The sequence below is a fragment of the Peromyscus maniculatus genome, chromosome 18 (genome assembly GCF_049852395.1).
Source record: "Peromyscus maniculatus bairdii isolate BWxNUB_F1_BW_parent chromosome 18, HU_Pman_BW_mat_3.1, whole genome shotgun sequence".
Taxonomy (NCBI): Eukaryota; Metazoa; Chordata; class Mammalia; order Rodentia; family Cricetidae; genus Peromyscus; species Peromyscus maniculatus.
In genome coordinates this window covers 14859717-14881245 of record NC_134869.1, presented here as the reverse complement: position 1 = coordinate 14881245, position 21529 = coordinate 14859717, and the positions used below count along the sequence as shown (strand labels likewise).

General features: G+C 42.8%; 2 long non-coding RNA genes across 3 annotated transcripts; one reads left to right on the top strand and one right to left on the bottom strand.

Annotated features, from left to right (window-relative positions):
• Window positions 1-1383: 1383 nt before the first annotated feature.
• LOC121823753 (uncharacterized) lies at window positions 1384-19916 on the bottom strand. Of its 2 annotated transcripts, none has more exons than XR_006065324.2 (3): window positions 19566-19916; window positions 7292-7424; window positions 1384-4403 (listed from the first exon to the last, which is right to left on the bottom strand). It is a non-coding gene; the product is annotated as an uncharacterized LOC121823753 (long non-coding RNA). The 2 variants fall into 2 exon arrangements; XR_006065325.2 differs by having other exon boundaries at window positions 19542-19914.
• On the top strand, window positions 3987-6187 carry LOC143269414 (uncharacterized). The gene is made up of 2 exons (XR_013045820.1): window positions 3987-4032; window positions 4207-6187. It is a non-coding gene; the product is annotated as an uncharacterized LOC143269414 (long non-coding RNA).
• Window positions 19917-21529: the final 1613 nt, after the last annotated feature.

Sequence of the window (21529 nt, the reverse complement as noted above, 5' to 3'; positions counted from 1 at the left end):
GTGCAGTGGCCCAGTCGTGCCTAGAAGATCCTGTTCCCCACCAGTCCTCCACAGCTTCTGAGTCTTATAATATTTCCACGCCCGCCTCTTCCAGAATATTCCTTGAGCCTTAGTGGGCATGGGGGGGTGATATAAACATAGCACTTCATATTGAAATACTGTGACTCAAGACTCTGCTGCATTCAGAGTCCTACCTTAGCTTTCCGAGGACTCAGGTTGGTCATTTCCTGCTCTTCACGTGCCATCTTGTTTCCCACTTTTCCCTGTGTACTATCAGGATGGACCTAACCACAGGGCAGGCCGAAACACCACTTCCCCAACTCAACGTTACCATGGAGAAGAGGTTTTTACTATACGGTTTGTTGGTTAACATGAGCTGATGATATGCTACTTGAACACAGACTAGGAAAGCCACTTCAGACGTGTGGCAGACTTCCTTAGAAGTATGTTTAATCATGGGCTCCAACTTCCCCATCAGAGATGGTCCCTCTTCGATTTTGATGTCTTGCTTTCTAAGTGGGTATTTTATTCCCCACAATTCCACATGCCCTCCCTCCGGTTCTTCAGGCAGGTAGATAGAAAGACACAAAGTAAGGCTGCGACAGAATTCAGGGGACCGACTTTGGAACGTTGGATCAGCAAAGGTGAAGAGTAAAGAGTGAGTGGATAGCATCAGGATTGAAGGTAGATAGTGGACATCTCTGCTAGTGGATTAGATGTGGGTTATGGGAAAAGGAGGAAGGTCAGAGGTGAGCACATGAGTTTTGGTCTAAGCAAAAGTAAACAATAAAAGTAACTCATGATGATACAGCTTATCTATATGATATCTAAAATATAAAAAGACAATACTTTACCATAACCCTCTTGTCAATGTTAGACACTTGGCCTGTTTGTCTTAGATTATTTTTTCTTCCCTACTAATTATTTTATAGGCTTATATGTAAACAAATACATACATGTTTATTCCACTAAAAAACTTAACATTCGTGAAAACATTTTTTTCTGTTAGGCACTGGAATTCAGACAAGCTTCCCTGTGCATTATCTTTTGGTACTTTTGTTGTTGTTGTTGTTGTTGTTTGAGACAGGGTTTCTCTATGTAACCACCCTGGCTGTCTTGGAACTCTGTTTGTAGACCAGGCTGGCCTCAAACTCACCGAGACCCGCCTGCCTCTGCTTCCTGAGTGCTGGGATTAAAAGCATGTGCCAACATGTCTGGGTTATCTTCTGATATTTTGAATATTTCTCCATGTTATTAACAGATTTTAGAAAGAGTAATTTCAATAGCTGTATAATGTCTCTGATGGTGTGTCTATGAAGTAACACTTAAGCTAGTCTTCCATTGTTGGACACCTTCACCCTTTCTGTTTCTGTGAGTTTAAAATAATGTTACAACCTTTATTCATAAATATTTGTACATCAATCCAATGATATTCTCATGAGAGACTGCCAAGTGTGAAGTACCTGGTTAATATTTGTGGTGGTTTGAAAGAAAATGGCCCCGAAGGGAGTAGCGCTATTTAGGAGGTGTGGCCTTGTTGGAGGAAGTGTGTCACTGTGGAAGTGGGCTTTGAGGTCTCCTTCACTCAAGCTACCCTCAGTGTGGCACATTTGCTTCATCTGTCCTCGGATCAGGGTGTAGACATCTCAGCTCCTTCTCCAACACCGTATCATCCCGCCATGAGGATAATGGACTAGAACTTTCAAACTGTGAGCTAGCCCCAATGAAATATTTTCCTTTCTAAGAGTTCCCCATGGTCATGGTGTCTCTTCACAACAATAGAAACCCCAACCAAGACAATATGTGGTGATAATCTAATTGTACTGAATTATTATTTTGATTGTATGTTAATAAATAAAGTTGTCTGGGAGTCAGAGCTATTAGAGCCATAGCAAGAGTGTGGCGGTGGTGGCACACGCCTTTAATCCCATAAGATCTCTGTGTGTTCAGGGATACAGCCAGCATTGGAGACATATGCCTTTAAGACCTAGGGGGCTGTACATTCAGACAGTGACGAGGCAGTCATGTGTTTGGGTTTACAACCAATGAGAAGGCAGAACAACATACTTTAAAAATACGAACCGACAGGAAGTAGGTCTTTTTTCGCGAAGCTGGGACAGCAGGAGGAAGGGTGAGATTTTAGCTCTGAGCTCTGACTTCTCGGCTTTCTCTTTTACATTGTTTCTGTGTTTCTTATTTAATAAGACGGTTGGTTACATCTACAACAATATTCTTTTCTTTTCTTTTTTTGAGGCAGGATTTCTCTGTGTAATTTTGGTGCCCATCCTGGATCTCACTCTGTAGACCAGGCTGGCCTCGAACTCACAGAGATCCACCTGGCTCTGCCTCCCAAGTACTGAGATGAACTATGTGTGCCACCACTGAACGACAACAATATTCTTAAAGTAAAAAAAAATACTTTTTGATTATTGATCATTTTTCTGTATAGTGACTGTGATAGCCATTATTGGCTGTCAACTTGACTACATCTAGAATTAACTAAAACCCAAGTGGCTGGGGGCACCTATGAAGGAGTTTTCCTTAATTAAATCATTTAAAGTGGGAGGACCCAGTTGTAATCTGGATCTTTAGTTGAGAAGACCCACCTCTAATCTGGGCCACAGCTTTTGCTTGCAGCTTATATAGTATAAGGACATGAAAAAAGGAAATTCATTCTCTTTGCCGGCTTGCTCTTACTCTCATTAGCAAGTCCATTCCTTCACTGATATTAGAGCCTACATCTTCTGGGTTCCAGCACATACTGAAGACCACTTGAGACATTCAGTCTCATGGACTGAACAACTACTGGATTATTGGACCTTCGGTTGGTAGACAGCCATTGTTGGACTAGCTGGACCAAGTCTGTAAGCCATTTAGCGATGTGCGAGGCAGTGGGCTAGCTCTTAATAGGCATAATTTCAGTTCTCAGAGCAGTTCTGTGGAGCTGATACTTTTATTTCCATCTGAACGATGGAAAACAGACTCAGAAAAAGAGAGACTTGCTTAATTTCGAAGTTTTTAAGTGGGGTCAAAATCCAACGCCAAACTCTGTCTAACTTCAGCACTCTTTCTCACGCCCTTTCTTCCCCTTGTGCTAAATTAGTTTACCTTGAACATTTCCAGAAATTCACAGCTATCTCACATAACATATCCCCTGACCTCAGCTCCTTTAAGTCCCCAGCAGCTCCACAAAAGAGTGAAGGCGTTACTCCCACAGTGCAGTATCAGAGAGCTTGTAAGTGTTTATTCCAAGTGACGGAAGAGGAATAACTTATCGTTTCCATTCGCAACTAAATACTTGACAAGAGCAGGCGCTGGGAGAGGGATTTGAAGCCGGCCAGTTCGCTAATTTGGTGTGTGATGTTGTCACAGTTATGCATCAGCTGAGCTTGATGCTGACAGGCAGTTATCTTCTGGGAGCCAAGTGAATTTTGTGAGCGTGGAATCTAGAGATGCTCGTTCTGCTTACTCAAACGACTTCAAACAGATTCTTGATTAGGACAATGTGGTGGTGGTGGGGGGAGAAAGTATGATGGCAGATCCCAGAAATTCAAAAAAATACACATTTTTCAAACACTGTGGTTCCCGTGTTTCTCCCTCCAGTGTCTTTCGATAAATATATGGACAGTTGCAATTTTAAAAGTTAAATTGGTAGTTTCAAATTGTGTTTTCTTCAAATGACTTTAAAGTTTAGAGCAGTTTGAGCGTCGCAGCGACGTGAAGCGCATGCTGTAGGAGTTCCCTACATATGCCTTCCCTGACGTAGCAGCCTCCTCCATCATCAACGTCCCCCACCGTAATGGCACATTTGTTATAACTGATGAACTCATCACCCACACAACATCACCACCCGAACTCCATAGGGTTTGTGCCTGGAGCTGCACAATCTACGAGGTGGGGTGTGTGCATGGGGATATGGATCTTCCACTATGCCACCCCATGGGGTGTTTTTAAAGCTGTTTCTTCCTATTGTCTCCTTTGCCACAGTGCTGAATCTGATCTGCTGTGATATGGAGTGCCAACATCTGCTGGGTGAGTCTTGTTGTACCCGCCTTGGCAGATTCTTCTCTGCCTTTTAACACTGGCATTTTTTTTTCTGACTTCTTCAAAAATTGAATTCAGTGCCATGAAGGTCGGGCTTTCATGAATGAGGCAGCGGATGGACATGAGCTTGCAGATCAATTTCTTGCTTCTTTTCTTCCACAGTTGCCTGCTCTGAGGAGTAGTGATTGTATGCGGTCACCCAGTGGCTGTCCCACATCAGCCAGCAAGCACTGGCCCCCGGTGTCCCCGACTCGCTCCTGGTACTGACAGCTCATTTGGACAGCAATGATTGGCGTGGAGATGAAGTCTCAGTGGGGTTCTGTCATACTCAATCTGTGCTCCACGGCCAGACCTTGTCTCTGAGGAGAGAAAATTGGAGACGTTAGGATATGAGGTGGTGATGGCAGTGTCTGGGACACGAGCCATCTCTGGGACTGCTGGACAGAAAGGCAAAGAGCCAAGGCTGGAAGAATACATGAGTGTGTGCAGAGCTTCAGGAGGGCATGAGCTGATTTCAACACAAGCACCGAGCATCACCATCATGTCACATGAAGGAATGGGGAGAGGGTCCTAAAGGACTTAAAACCTGACATAAGAAAAGCCATATCACACACAAACACACACACAGACACACACACACACACACACACACAGACAGACACACACACACATACACACACACACACAGATACACAGACATACAGACATACAGACACACACAGATACACACAGACACACACAGATACAGACATACGCACATACACAGACATACAGATACACAGACACAGACACAGACACAGACACAGACACACACACACACACACACACACACACACGAAAGAATTCTTTCCACTATGTTTAGTTTCTGTTTTCTTTGGTCATTTCTGCTTTTTCAAAAATTTATCATTTTTTCTCTGACAATTTCTCAAAATGCTATCATTTGTTATACTTAGAATTAGAACTTTTACATTTAAAATTCTCATTTATTTTCCCCCCAAAGTCAAATCCCTATAAGTAAAAGTTTAAAATAATTGGCTTAAAATAAAAAATAATGTCCTCATAAAAGAAGATTTCTTAATCAGAAGACAGAACCGTAACTCAGAAGGAAAAGGAGTTAACGCTGAAATGTTAAAATTCTGTGGGTCAAATTAAAAGATAGAAGATATTGCCAACGCATATATCTGAAAAGATATGTAAAGAATAGCTACATATCAACCAAGAGCCAGACAACCCAGTAATAAAGTAGGCAATAAAAAATTAGAGGAAAATAATTGAATAAAAAAAAACCTTAATGGCAAAGAAATCTAAAAAACAATCAGAGAAATGCAAATCAAAACAAGAGAACTGTTATTCTGAATGTATTATATGGAGAAAAATAAAAAAAAAACCAACAATACCATATGCTAGAGATGTAGTGAAATGGGGTATAAACTGGTAGGCCAGTATGAAGAGCAACTTAATGAAGTTGAAAGTTGAAAATGTGTGTACAGCACAACACATCAGCTTCTCTTACTAGATAGAACCCTAAAGCATATTCAAACTGAGACACCTAAGGTTAAACATAAAAATCTTCCTGCATCACTGACTGAATTTGTGAAAAGGAAAAACAACCTTCATGATATTGTTACTAACCAAAAGTTTGAAAAAAAAAAGAATTTTATATGTGGTTTATAACCAGATAGTAGGCTATGGAGATATAAAAATGTGTGGAGGAATAATTTATATACAAAGCTTACCATAGGCACCCCTTCTCTCTCTCTCTCTCTCTCTCTCTCTCTCTCTCTCTCTCTCTCTCTCTCTCTCTCTCTCTGTATATGTATAGGTGTACATGCCCTTATGTGTATATTTGGAGGCGGAAGGAAGACATAAAGTGCCTCTCTGTATTATTGTCAGCTTCATTTCTTTGAGACAGGGTCTCTCCCTGAACCTGAACAATGCCGTTTGGCCTGGGCTGGCTGGTCAGTGAGTATCTAAAATCTGCCTGTTTCAGACTGGAGAGATGGCTCAGAGGTTACGAGCACCGACTGCTCTTCCAGAGGTCCTGAGTTCAATTCCCAGCAACCACATGGTGGCTCACAACCATCTGTAGTGAGATCTGGCACCTTCTTCTGTGTACATAATAAATAAATAAATCTAAAAAAAACCCTGCCTGTTTCTGCCCCACAATGCTGGGGTTACAGGCACATGCAGCCACAACTGGCTTTTACGTGGGTGCTGTTGAATTTAAACTCAGGTTTTAATGGCAGCCATCTTACCCACCGAGCCGTTTGCCCATCCCTGGCTTTTGATTTCTCGAGGTTTAAAAATGTATATTTGCTTCTGAATGTTTGAAGACATTTTATTATTTTAAAAAAAAGAGGAAAGTCTTGAGGTAGTACAACATACAAGTTTGCTGAAATCTAAACAGGAAATTTTAAGGGAACTTCAGTGTAAGCTCAAGTTAAATTTAGAAGAATGCTACATTAATTAGAATTAGTTGAAAAATAGCTAAGTGCATGTAAAATGCAAATTTTCTTATTTGTAACAAAAACAACAAAGGTCTGTTGACTTGTTTTAAAAGCCTGCGGGGTGATTTTTTTCATGAAAGAGCAAAACAAAAAAGAGAAAGGAAATAAATGAACAGATAATCCAATTAGAATGCTTGTCATGATATCCACTGATGCTGCTGATGTTTGCCAGTGTTTGAGTGGCATTCGGTAGGATACTGTTCCAGCGCCTGCCACAGAGAACTGATAAAACAACCTAAACAAGGAAAAGCACCTCCCCTCCCTTCCTCCTTAGTGTAATGATGGAAAAGGAGCTCTGCAGTGTGACTCAGGCTTTTTGTCTCTTATCCTGTGCGTGTGTGTGTGTGTGTGTGTGTGTGTGTGTGTGTGTGTGTGTGTGTGTGTGTGTCCTTGTGCACTAGGGGCACTTGGAGGTTAGAGGACAGTCTCAGATGTTCTTCCTCCAGTGTCTTCTACCTTTTTGTTGTTGTTGTTGTTTTGTTTTGACTGGGTTCCTCACTGGCCTGGAACTTGCCAAGTAGGCTAGGCTGGTTGGCCAGCAAGCCCTAAGCATCCACCTCTCTCCTCCTCCCCAGTGGGATAACATCATCATGCTTGTGTGTGTGTGTGTGTGTGTGTGTGTGTGTGTGTGTGTGTGTGTGTGTGTGTGTTTTGAGAGAGTGGTGGTGCTGGGGATTGAACGCAGGTCCATTTATATACTGCGGTCTCTCTCCAGATCTGTTTTCTTATTCTCCACTTACACTGTCCTTGGTGCTGCTGCTCCGGCTTCCATCATCACTTCAGCCATCTCGCAGGAGGTGAAAGGAAGACAAGGGCACACTCCATGCACCGTCGTGCACATCTGTTCTGAATCTATTCCACGGCTACACCTAGCTGCAAGGGAGGCCGAGACAGACAGTTTTTATTATGAGTGTCTATGTGCCCAGCTAAAATTCAGTAGTCCTAAGTAGAAAGGCAAGAATAGCTGTTTGATAACAATTAGAAATTTCTGCTCAAGGCACAAAAGAAACTCTTTACCAGTTGATATGAAAATCTTCCAAGTGAAGGGAATCCCTTTGTTTAGGAAAAAAGCTTTATGGGTTATTAGGGTCTGAGGATAGAATTAGGACAGCTAAAAAGAGAAGGCAGAATAAAAGAAATCTGGATATTTCTCTACAAAGGTAAGTGAAGATGGGAGGAGTATCTTTGTAAGGAGGGAGACAGAGAGTGCCAAGTTCCATTATCCAAGCCTGGACACCTCAAGTTTATATTAAATTACATTAAATTCATATTAAAATTATATTATACACAAGGAAAAGCTCTGTGAGACTGGATTTTAGATAAGGGGCAAGGAGGATAACTGATTATCTGTGGGACCAAATATTGTGCATGACAGAGAAAGCACCCTGGAACGGAACAGTTCACATGGGGCAGCATGGTGGTACTCTGGATCCATCAGTTCTACACCTTTGGATCCGATCAACTGTAACACAAAATGTTTTTATCTGAACTGAACACATACAGATACTTTTTCTTGTGATTATGCCATAGACAATGCAGTGTAGCAACATTTACCTTGTAGTAGGTACTTTAAGTAATCTCAAGCTAATTGAAAGTATACAGGACAGTGTGGGGAGGTTATAGGCAAACACTATGCCATTTTACATGAGGGCCTTCCACATCTGCAGATTTGGGTACCTGTGGGAATGCCAGAACAAATCTTACAAACAATTCTACTCAGAGCACCCTCAGCGTTACACTCGGTTGTCACCTGTGAGTCTAGTTTTGGAAGCATTATTTCCCAAGACTCCCTTCAGGGCTCCTACCTTATTCATGCTGCTGTGCCTTGGCCCTAGAAAGAATGCAGACCAGCCTTCACCCATGGGCTTTACAAAACTCAGGCTCCCATCACTAGAGAGAGAGTACTGAACCAGAACTCCATGCAAGAACGCCTCTGAACTCAATACATTTGTGTTAGTAATATTGTTTGAAAATAATCACAAGAACAGTCATGAATAAAATTGTCATTGTCTTAGATGCATGTATGCCTCTGTAATTTGAAAAAGCTTTTGTTTTATAGCTTAAGGTTAAAAATAATGTTTAAGTTGATATTGTTTTTAAAGTTTTATATATCTCAAGTAGACATAGTGAGTGACATTCATTCATTCATAGCTTTTAATTGACTGTTCTAGTTATTGATGCAACAAATTCATTAAAAATTTTTGTTGTATGTATTCACTGCACATGGTACTGTGTTAGAGAAGAAATTTTCATATAAGTATGTATTATTTTACATTGGACATATTCTTTATATGCTCTCCCATCTTTCCCATCTCCTTCCCATCGGTCCCCTTTGGTCCCTTAGACATGCATGCTTTTATTTTCATGTCATGTATACACATGTGATTTAATGTGTCTGTATGGAATCCAAGAACTACATAGAAAAGAAAGCATAATATTTGTCTTCCTGGGGCTGGCTTAATTCCCTTACTATGATTATCCCCAGTTGTATCCATTATTTTGCAAAATGACATAAATTTGTTCTTCTTTGTGGCTGGAAAAATTTCCATTGTGTATACATATCACATTTTCTTCATCCATTCCTCCACTGATAGACACCAGGTCAGTTTAATAACTTAGCTGTTGTGAATAGTTCTGTGATAAACACTGCATCGAGTATCTGTGTGATAGTCAGCAAATATTTTTGAGCATCTATTGTGCACATTTGCCACTGAGCTAGGAACGGTACATAAATGGGGAATGAGATTCCTTTCAGCCCGCAGACTTTGCCAGAGGTGAGGCAGGTAAGGGGAAGAGTAATGTAAGACAGTGTGAAGCTGCTGCAGAACAGAAAAGCTTACTGTGCTGTGCCTGTTGATACCAAATAAATACACAAGTTTTAAAGCTATGGTCATTTGTGGTATCTTTCAGATAAAGCGGCGGGGGGGGGGGCACCCAAGAAAACGAAACTGCAGACTGGGAGAGCCCTTCTGGTTTCCAAAGCATCTGGGATTTCTTGGTATTGTTTATAGAACAGAGCCTGAGAAAAATCTTTGCTGCTAACAAGCCAAAATTGAGTTTATAATTAGACAAGAGGGCCTGACCACGAGGCAACAAGGGGAGATGGAACATGGCTAGGAATCCAAGAGGAGATGGAGAGGAAGCAGTTTGAAACTAATTTAAAATTTCAGCTTTTAAAAATGTCTTGACGTCCATTGGTACCCAGCCTGACCCATCTCAGGAACTGGATGAAAAGCCCCATTGTATAGCTAGTTACCTTTCAAAATATAAGTAGTAACTACCAAAAACTTGTAGTGCCAGGGGCTTCTTATATATGGTCTCAATCTTCATAAACATGCCCCATGGGGGTTCTTAGTCTCACTGTATGGGAGTGGAAACCGAGACTCAGAAAGCATAATTTATTCACTTTCTGCTGTTAGAGGTAGAGGTATTCTGAGCCTCAGACCCTATGATCTTTACAATAAGACCATTTAGCTGTTCATTATGTTTATGTACATGTTTCTTACTTCCAAAAGATATGTATAGTGAAACACACTTTAGTAAATGTGTAGAGAAAGCAGTTATGATGAAGAAGAAGGAAATCAAAAGCCCTTTGAAGGAGGAGCAAGGCCATCAAACTATCAACTCCCCACACAATGGTTGGTCGAGTAAATAGATTAATGGATTAAACTAGAATTAGCCAGATTAAACTTAGAAGTTTCTCTAGAGCAAAGAGGGAGTTGTCAGAGTTATATATCCAGCATCAAAAGGCATATCAATAAATTAGTGAAGCAATTTGTCACGTGGACATTAATGCCAGGACAACATAAATGATGTCTGAGATAATATTTCAGAAGAAATCCAGATGATTTATACATGAAAACCATTTTCATGGTACCTAAAAATACCTGGGGAACCCTATGAAACATTAAGAAACAAGCTAATATTCCGTAGGCCTGTCTCCTTCTGGTGTGCTGGTTAATGCAGTCATTAAGCTCAGACATTGGAGAATGATCACAGACTGGGGCTGGTAAGATCCCAGACCCCTGTAGACCCGACAAAGTGTGATGAAGAGAGAGTCAGTGGGTGGGAAACCAGATGACCCAAGGTCCAGATCTAGTCCCCCTTTCCTAGCATTTCGCTCTTTTCTCCTTTCATCTTCTCATTCGTGGATTTATGGAGCACAGTGACAATTACTGAGATCAGTAAGAACGGCCACATAGTTATGCGGGTTACTGTGGGTTTTGTTTGTTTGTTTGTTTTGTTTTCTGATATCCAATTGGGAAGGAATCACAATTGCCTTCTCCCAATCCAGCCACCACTAAGGTTGTCTTCCATTAGCTAGGCAGGAGGGGCAGAATGGAGCATGCGTAGGTGGGCACTTAGATGACTTTGGCCAATAATAAATAAGAGTGATGTGGCACACAAGGGACACTGTGCTGTGGAGTTTTCTGCTTAGACTGGTGGGCATGTCTTACTGCCTAGCAAGGATTCCTAGAGCCCCTGGTTCTTAGTGGAGGACAAACTATTGTAGAATATTACTTTAAGATGTGCTACATTTGTTTATGCTCTGGAACATTTGTTTAATGATGCAAAGATGTGTTGTATTCTTTTATGTTGCATTTGTTTAACTCTGTGAGACTGGGTTACTTTGCCTGTCTAAAACACCTGATGGTCTAATAAAGAGCTAAATGGCGTATAATGAGGCAGGAGAAAGGCTAGGTGGGGCTGGCAGGCAGAGAGAATAAATAGAAGGAGAAATCTGGGAGGAAAGGAAGAAAGAGCAAGAGAAGAAGGAGAGGAGGACGTTGGGACCAACCACACAGCCACACAGCTAGCCACAGAGTAAGAGTGAAAGTATGATTTACAGAAGTAAGAAAAAGAAAAAGCCCAGAGGCAAAGGTAGATGGGATTATTCAAAGTTAAGGAAAGCTGGCAAGAAACAAGCCAAGCGAAGGCTGGGCATTTATAATTAAGACTAAGCCTCATTGTGTGACTTATTTGAGAGCTGGATGGCAGACCTGCCCCCCCCCAAAGAGCAAAATCAACCACCACCAACAAACTCCTTCAGAGAGAGAGAGAGAGAGAGAGAGAGAGAGAGAGAGAGAGAGAGAGAGAGAGAGCAATACCAGCAGACTGGTGAGCCTCTGACCAAAGGTCACTACATGGATTTGCTAACCTTTGGCTTTAGCCAAGCCCCTACCCAATGTCAGCTACCTTATCTGTGCACAGAGAGAGCGGCATCCACCTTGGAAAGCTTGTGTAAGTGTTAAGATAGTTCTGTGACAGCGGCAGTCAATAAGTGACAAACAAGATGACATGATGATCCATCTTCACTGTCAGCTTGGTGGAAGTGAGAGTCACCGTAGAGAGACAGCCCTGAGTATCTGTGCAAATGTTTCCTGAAAGGGCTGAGAGGGGAAGACCCGCCTTGAGTGTGGGCGGCACCGTCCCTGTGGAATGGGGCCCCAGACTCAATAGAAAGGAGGAATTAAGTTGAACACCAGCGTTCATCATCTCTCTCTGTTTTCTCACCATGGACCCGATGTACCAGCTGCCTTACGCTCTGGCTGCCATGGCTTCCCTGCCATGATTGATTGTAGCCTTGAACTATGAGCCAGAAGAGACCCTCCCATATTTGAGTTCCTTTTGCCAGGTGTTTTGCTTCCGTGATGAGAAAAGTAATGAATACCGATGTCTATCTAATTTTCTTTGATTCTCCTACTTGAAGCCATGGAGATTTAAATTAATATTGACCTCTGTTCTTTTCAGCTGTCTTGAAATTTTATACTTTTTTCCACTTCAGTCTTTTTACTAGATGATGGGATGTATTTAGTCAGAAAATACATCGGACTCTGCACTGTTGAACAGCCGGGGACTGCCATAGAGCCGAGGCTCTGTACATATGGCCCGACTGGATGGATGGATGAGTTAGTGCAGGAGTGATGGACTGAGAAGGAAGGGGTTGTGTCCACAGCTACCCTCATCCTGATCAGACAATGCATTGAGGTCCCTGAGTTCATAAATGAGGGGTACAGGATATGTGCTTTTGAAGGAGCTGAGGGAGGTGATTTCTCCCCACCTGCTCACTGGCCTAATGTGTGTGTGTGTGTGTGTGTGTGTGTGTGTGTGTGTGTGTGTGTGTGTATTCATATTCCTTCTCCACTGTTGCCCATGGACCAGCTTGATTTTTTTAATCCTCCTATTCACTTCCTGGTACACCTCCCAAGGAAAAATGGACTCCATTTATGATAACTTTAGAGTTTGTGTATGGCTACAAGGGACACATTCACTTATTTTATTATATGGATAGAAACTTTTCTTTTTTTTTGATAAAATATGCTCAGCAGTTAAGTACAGGGAAGTACACATTTGCTGGTAGGTGCTTCATATTACTACATAAAGGTGGTAATTTAACAAATTAGTTATTAATTTTTAAAAAGCCCATAGTAGTTGTAGTTGATCATCGACTATGATTTCACAAAGCCAACACTACTAAAATGATTAATAGAGACTGATGTTGGGACTGAATTAAAAAATCAGTTTAAAACATTAATAAGCCAAGTATCTAATTTTCATAGATAGGTAATAAAATCAGAAATGATGGGAGTAACTTCCAAGAATTTTCTTCAGAGGAAGAAAATTAAAGGCGGCATCCATGACAAAATTAAACTAGGTAATTAAAATCCAATGAGTAACGATCTAGTTTTTTTTTTTTTTTTAATAAAGCACTGTTGGGCCTTGTTGTAATGATCATCTGATTGCCTTTGTTAAATACAATATCAGGGAAGGATAACAATTTCAAAATGAGCTTTGATAAACTAGCAGGCCATTGGTCTTTCCAGCTTTATCTATGCTATCTGATTCTCAGACCTGATACAGATACACTCACTTCCTTTGCTTCGGAACAGGAAATAGAGGGCTGGGCTGACACAGATCTGCAGTGATTCATCATTCTGCAGCGAGTGTCTCCCCAGAGCACCACATCTTCCCGGTACAATGGACGATGATAAACGACAGTCGTAAGAACCTGTGTTTGTTTCTGAAATGCAAACCCCCAGAGATCAGTGCAGACAAGCAGCTGACCTTCTGCCTACTGTCCATGCCCTCCACGGAAGACGGCAACCTGGGAGCACATACCCAAAGGGTAGGGCCCGGTTGGTGGGCTGCACCAGGGAAAACTTGCCTGCCATGGAAGAAGCAGAACCCAGCTCAGGAGGCAAGATTACAGCCACAAGGGCATGCTTACCTCTGAGGTGTTGGGTGGATGAGTAATCAGGTTGACCCCTACCAGAGATGCAAGTCAGAATGGTTAGCACCAGGAAAATCGACAACACCAAATGCTAGCAAGGATGTGTGTGTGTGTGTGTGTGTGTGTGTGTGTGTGTGTGTGTGTGTGTGTGTGTGATTGTGTGTGTGTGTGTGTGTGTGTGTGTGTGTGTGTGTGTGTAAGTCAAATTTTGAAGTCACGTGTCTTCACCGACTACCTTCCACTTTATTTCCTAAGGTAGGGTCTGTCACTGAACCGGAAGGGATTCGGCCTAGCTGGACAGTTTGCTGCATGGACTTGGATCACAGGCAGGCAGGCTGCTCTGCCTCCCCAGAGGCTCCAAACTTCCAATCCCCATGCTTGTGTGGCAAGTGATTTATCCATGGAGCCCTCTCTCTAATCACTAAACTTGTTTCTCTTCAGGACTCTTCTCCAGGGTTGTGGCAAGATCTTAGGATCTTAGTTGCAGCCAAAGTTTTTCCAGCTGCAAGATATCATCCACACCATCCATCATTTGGCCACCCATTATCCGGGCCTGGGCTCCTGTGGCTCAGCAGTTTCTCACCCTGTGCTTGGGGTACCAAACTCCTTTCTAAGATTTAGGAACTTTGTGCCTACAAGACCAATTTTCTAGAAGCCCCATGTAGCTACTCCCTGGGAAATCTGCCCACCATTCAAGGTTGGGTGGGGTAGGCATTCTTTTTAATTCTCTTCTACTTCCCAGAAACTAAGTTGAAATAAACACAGTAAAGGCAGCAGGGAACGCAAGGACTTGCATGTATGCGCAGCACTTTCTGAAGAATTCAGTAGTACAAAGAACTTTGGTTAAATGAAAAACCAAGTGTCATTAGATTTCCTATATTGGATACTATCTATTAGTATTGTTTCTGTGTCTGGCTGTGTTTGGAGCACGGCGGCTGTCCTGATCAGTTTTTGTCAACCAGAGTCACTAAAGAAGAAGGAACCTTGATGGAGAAATTGGTTCCATTGACCAATGGGCATATCTGTGGGCATTCTCTTGATTAATGATCTGTGGAAGGCTCAGCCCCCTTTGGGGGATGCTACCCATAGGAGGTGGTCCTGGGCTGTACAGGAACACACACTGAGTAAGCCACGGAGGGCAAGCCAGTAATCCACGGTTCCTGCATCTGCTCCTGCTTAAGTTCCTGCCCTCAGTTCCCTCGGTGACAACCTGTGGTGGGGGTGTGTAAGCCAAATAATGCCTTTCCTCCCCAGTTGCTTTGGTTCACTGTGTTTATCATAGCAACAGAAATCCAACAAGAAAAGTGGTCTTGGCATCCTATACCTTTGGGTACTGGATGCTTTAAAATCTTAATTTTGCCTCCATATTTACTGATCCTTCTGCTTCCAGAGGTCTGTCTTCCAGTAGCTTTTGTTTTCTTCTCAATTAGCCTGTTTCTGCCTGTCATCTGTCTGTCTGTCTGTCGCTTTCTCTGTGAATGTGCAGCAAATGCATAAACTCTTCCCTCTTGGGCTGTGGTATGGCTTTTGTGGAGGCCAGCTGCATCCACAAGGACCATTCATTGACTATCCTGCCTGACTTGTTAGAACTCATAAACATGATCCAGCACAAAATTTGAAAACACCTTCATTTGGTTTCTTCAGGACCAAGGCGCATAATGTCAAGTGTCAGGTTAATGTCGGCTCATGTTTATAGGGTAAAATGCCCAAGCAGTTTTTCTGGAATAATTTATTTTGAACAATAATGATACATCTTTCGCTTAGTGGGAGAAAGAGTTCTTTGACTCTGATTTTTCAGCATCCAACGCATATTTATTTTTTAAGAAACAAAATGTTTAACGCATTTTTGTTTCTCATTTTTGCCGCTTGGATCAAAAACTTTCCCCAAACATCCCCTGTTCTATTCTGCCTTCAGGATGAAGGATACACAGCATTGTCTTCTTTCTGTGGCCTCTTCCCGGTGGAGTTTTAAGCTGAGTTCAGGCTGTGAGCAGCGGTGGGTGTCTCAGTCTCTTCCACTTCTGTTCCTGTTTACATGACTCCTAAGTTCTCATCAGCATTTCTAGCCTGCCTCCTGTGGAGACAACTGCCACAGGAGAGCTAGAGGGTCTCTGGACTGTCACCTGAGCCCAGCTTAGGTCGGGACTTCACACAGCTACTCTAATGACGAGCTATGCACACTTATTTTGTGTCCTGATCTGAACTCTGTGAGACACTGAGACAAAAACCACTCAATTCTCCTTTAACTGATGAATAAGTAGATCCTCGGAGCAATTAAGAAAGTTGTCCTTAATTGAGGATGTAGTTCAGTGGTAGAGTGCTTGTCATACATGCATGAATTCCTGGGCACTGCAGAAAACACAAAAGCTTTGCCCAGGGCCATTAAACCTGTGCCAGCTTTTCAAACTGTGGGTCATAGTAGTTGATGGGTAACACTATCAATTTAGGGGATCAAAATATATTTAAAAAAAAAAGAATAAAATAAAACAGAAGACACAAAGTAGATCATAAATAGAAGTTGTGCTTTCCTGTAGGTTTCCATTTCAGTCATTGTTGTATGAATATGAATTTGTACCATGTTGTAATATGAAATTTACTTATCATTGTGAGAGCTGTAGTCCAACTCATTAGGAAACAAAACAAAACAGATGGCTGCTTTCTACTTGGGTGTTACAGAGAGCTGAGTGGTTGGAAATGTAAATTTTGGGGAAAATGGCTAACACTGAACTTCTTACAAGCAAATAAATGAGGTGACTAGTCAACTATCAATTTTCAGAAAGGTTACGCCTTCATTGTGGTTCAGTGTGCATCAGGGCTAGGGATGGGGTTCAGCTGGTAGAGGGCTTGCCTAGCCAGAACAAGGCCCTGGGTTCTATTCCCAACATCACCTGAATTGGGTGTGGTGGTGTGCGTGCCTATTTGGAAGGTAAAAGCAAGAGGATCAGAAGCTCAGGGTCGTCCTTGGCAACCTAGAAAGTTCCAGACTAACCTGGAATATGTGAGACCCTGTCTGAGTACAGAATCATGGTGGAAGCTGTGTGCACACACTTAGGAGGCACTCGGAATATTTCCTTGAGTTAAAGACACCTTCGGGGAACATTTTACACATCTGTCTAGAGAACTTAACGACGGGAGCCATAAACCTAAGCGACCCTTGACACACATGCCGCCATATTTGGGTTTCTCTCCTCTTTTCTTAGATCTAGGCCTTGCTTAAGTCTCCATAGCACCAGAACCTCTTCCCACAGATACCAGAACCTCTTCTCAGATATCAGGTGAACGAGCTGCAGTTAGGCAATTAGGCAGTAGACAAGAGTAGATAGATAACCCCCAGGGCAACATTCCCTGCTGGCCAAACAGCCCATAATTAAGTCTCTTCCTGCTTGCAACCCCCATAGTTAAGTCCCTTCCGGCTCGCAACCCCCTTTGCCTACCTATATATGCCTTGAGAGTAAAATAAAATTTTGGAGTTGATCAGACATCCTGTTTTGCTCTCATTCTTTGTGTCTCTTGTCCCTCTCATTCGCCGGCCCTCCCTTTAGGTCCCCGTTGAAGACGCCGCTGGCCGGGGCAACTTCAGACATTTGTTGTGAATTAAATACCTTCTTTGTTACACAGACAACAGATACTCTTTATTGAGAATTTACTACATGCTAGGTCCCTTTCTAAATGTAGGGGTTCTAAACACAGGCTCTCTCATAATCCTATGCCAACTTTCCCCAACACACGGTCTTGCTATGGGTCCAGTGTTTTCCTCCTGTTTCAGATGAAGCAGCTCATATAGAAATGTGGGACGGCTTGCCTTTTAGAACTGGAATTCAAAGCCAGGTTGATTTCTGCATCCTTAGGAGAAAGGATAGCAGATCCAAGTCTTCTGCCAGAATCTTTTCCCTCAGTGCTTAACAACTTTAGTTTTAGGGTTTTTTTTTCCCCCTCTGACAAAGTTTTTTCAGAGTTCCATTTAAATCGCTCACACTGCATTGAATCCCTTTCCCTCTTTGTCCTCTTTGTGGTACCATGGAACAGCTGGTCACCATTCCCCCAGACAATGAATGGTGAGGCCGTCATCCAGAAGCGGCCAGTAATTGTCCTTCCTCAAACCAACAATCTCAGCTCCTTGAGCCATTTTTTTCTCGGTCCTATTTTCTCCCAAACCTTCAATTACTTCATTGTTTCTTGCCTTGTCTCTTGGGGATAGTGCCAGAGCGTATCCTTATCAGCCCTGGCTGTGCGGACTGGATGAGGTGTGGACATTTTTAGTTTGTATTTGTGTTCCTCTGTCCATAGGATGGGGGCCCATGGGCTGACTTCTCATGTGCATCCTGCCAGCCACTCTGGACCCCAGCTCGCTCACAGGTCCACTGCCCTGAGTCCTTGGAGTGGCACCTCACTGCTAATTGTCACAGTCTCCTTACCCCTGTTTCTTCCCGAGGACGCCCTTCCCCGGCTCCCTAAAGCACCTCACACGCTTCCTCCTCTAATCGGGTTGGACATTCAGCTGCACTTGGCCTGTGTATTGTTTTTCTTTCTCTCTAAGCCCTTTTTTAACTTTCTGTCTCAGAGTGTTTATGTGCTTGTCATCACCCATTTAAATATTGTTAACATGTTTAATTTATGAAACATAGACATGCTATGAAATTCAAACAGTGTAAAAGACACACACACATACACACACACACACACACACAGAGAGAGAGAGAGAGAGAGAGAGAGAGAGAGAGAGAGAGAGAGAGAGAGAGAAAGCGCTCTCATTTTTCCTAATCCACCGTCCTCTGGAGGCAGATGACTAGCATTGGCAGTTTCGTAGACATCATTCTAGACATGTTCTATGCATCCAGTCTGTGATCTTTTACATCCACGTATGTGTACCAGGCATTTTCATTTAGGTCACCAACCAGCTCCTAAGTCAGGACATGGAGACTTATTTTTCGTTTTGAACGCTCCGCCTAGCTTAGGCTTGTTTCTGGCTAGCTCCTTTAACTTAACTCAACCAGTTTCTCTTTATCTGCCTTTTGCCTTGGGGCTTATTACCTTTCTTATTTCTGTCTTTCACTGCTTCTCATGTCTGCTGGGTAGTGGCTGCCTGGCTTCTTGCCCAGGGCGTCTCCCACATTCTCTCCTCCTCCTTCTCTCGTTCCCCCCTAGCCTAGATTTCTCCTCCTATTTACTCTTTCTGCTTGCCAGCCTGGCTTATCCTTTCTCTGCATAACCATTGGCCATTCAACTCTTTGTTAGACCAATTAGGTGTCTTAGGCAGGCAAGGTGAAACAACTGTAACAACACATCATTACACAGCTAAACACACATCCTTACATGTTAAACAAATGCAGCATAAACAAATGCAACACACCTTTACACAGGTAAAGCAGTATTCCACAGCATAAACAAACATAACACATTTTTACCTAGTCAAAATAATATTCCACAACACTTATGCATGTACTTGTATATGATACATCCGCACTTTGTGGTAGGCATGCGTGCATCCGTACATGTCTACAACTGCACAAACTGGATGGCTAGGTTATTATGTATCTTCTTTTCAGCAGTACAGCTTGCTTACCACTCTGCTGTGCATTATAAAGAACCTCAGCTTGTATGTGACATTTGTTGCTGGAGGGCTTCTCTCCAGGTTCCCCAAGCCCCGCAGTCCCACAATCCACGTTGACGCTTATATCACTTATAAACTGTATGGCCGTGGCAGGCTTCTTGCTAACTGTTCTTTTATCTTAAATTAACCCATTTCTATAAATCTATACCTTGCCACGTGGCTGGTGGCTTACCGGCGTCTTCACATGCTGCTTGTCCTGGCGGTGGCTGCAGTGTCTCTCCTCCTTCTTCCTGTTTCCCCAATTCTCCTCTCTCTTTGTCCCGCCTATACTTCCTGCCTGGTCACTGGCCATCAGTGTTTTATTTATATAGAGTGGTATCCACAGCAGACATTCCATTCCCGGGATGAATCCTAATTCATTTCATGAAACCCTTTCCGACACACATTTGATTTTAAGAGCGTGGACTTTGGAGTGGCATTGCCTGGCAGAATCCTTTCTCTGCCACTTCCTAGCTCTAAGGACATGGCCACCCACTTTTTTGTGTGCTAGCTCTGTCACTGCAGAATGGAAACTGTCACAGTAACTCCACTTTGAGTGACGGTGAGGATTAAATACGCCGATCAGTGTTGCACAGAGCGGGCTCCAGTCGGCTCTGTCTGCTGATTAGACTGTTCCCTAAGTTTGGCTAGCACCCCGTGTGTTGCCGTGAACAACCTTGAACACAGGAGTGATATCCAAATATTTAACAACTGTTACTCCGTGGACACTGATTAATCAGTGATGCTGGCCGCAGTGCGGAAGTATGGTCCCAGAGGAGCCTGGTAGTAATAGGTGGCTGCCTCTTGGCTTGATGAATTGTGCAAGTCTGGAGGTTTTTGGGAAAGGCTTGGATCTCAGACAACAGCGCTTGCTGTGAAGTGAGTGGCCGAGGGCTCTGACAAGCGGGTGTGGCACACGCCAGAGCAAAGTTAACTAGACAGTGAAACCTACTTCCATACCCTCGTGTACATATCTTTTAGGATAAACGCCTAGACGAGGAATTGCCAGGGGAAAGCTTTTGCACACTTGCAGTTTATTCTCTTGAAGAATTCCATCCACATCAGCAAAATGTGGAAGCACTGTTCCCTTGTCACGTGATAGTTAGTGAACTTCTTTATGCCTTTGCTCATCTGGATCATTGCAAAATGACACCTCAGAGCGGTCTGAATTTGCACTCCTCTTGTTATAATTGGGTTTGGATGTTCTTTAATGCATCCAGAAGACACTTATAATATTCTTATCTGCCATTATTATCCCGGTTATGATCAAATGTCTTTATATGCTTAGCAGACCATTTCACTTACTTTTCTGTCCATTGTCTCCACACACCTTACTCAGTTTTCTTTGTTGTTGTTGGTCTCTTACTGATTTGTAGGCGCTGTTTATATAGTACATGCAATTCATTCTTCTACTTATCTGTAGAGATTCATTGAGTACCTAGGGCAGGTGGGGTACTATTTTAAGACTAGGGGCCATGCCGGGCGGTGGTGGCGCACGCCTTTAATCCCAGCACTCGGGAGGCAGAGCCAGGCGGATCTCTGTGAGTTCAAGGCCAGCCTGGGCTACCAAGTGAGTTCCAGGAAAGGCGCAAAGCTACACAGAGAAACCCTGTCTCGAAAAACCAAAACAAAACAAAACAAAACAAAACAAAACAAAACAAAACAAAACAAAAAAAAAAAAAAAACTAGGGGCCAGATGAAAAACAGCAGCAGCCGTGGAACACAGTTCATGGCTTCAAGATGTCAGCTACTGGAGGAGACAGATAAGGCAATAAATAGTTCTGATTAAAAACTCAGAAGTGCTCTGAGTATGGTGGCATTCTTTGGGAGTACAGGGGAGAGAGAGAGTGTCCATGTGGGCTGTGTCTAACTGGGGATTCCACAAGCAGTATTCAAAGCCTTGAATAAGTAGATGCTTGAAGGATGCTCACTATCAGTGTATAGGCTGGTGAGCTCCTCCGTTTCAGAGCCTTTTCTAAGAAGCTGAGCTCCATGATTTTCCTGATATCAGATACTGCTCTGGAGTCAGCCTTATTCTCAGCTCTGAGACACAAAAAGAATCATGTGAATGCAGAGTACAGTTGGAAGGCCTAAAGCCTTGCTTTCTGATGATAAGTACTTTATTTATCTGAAAGGACTGTCAGCCATATTTCCCAA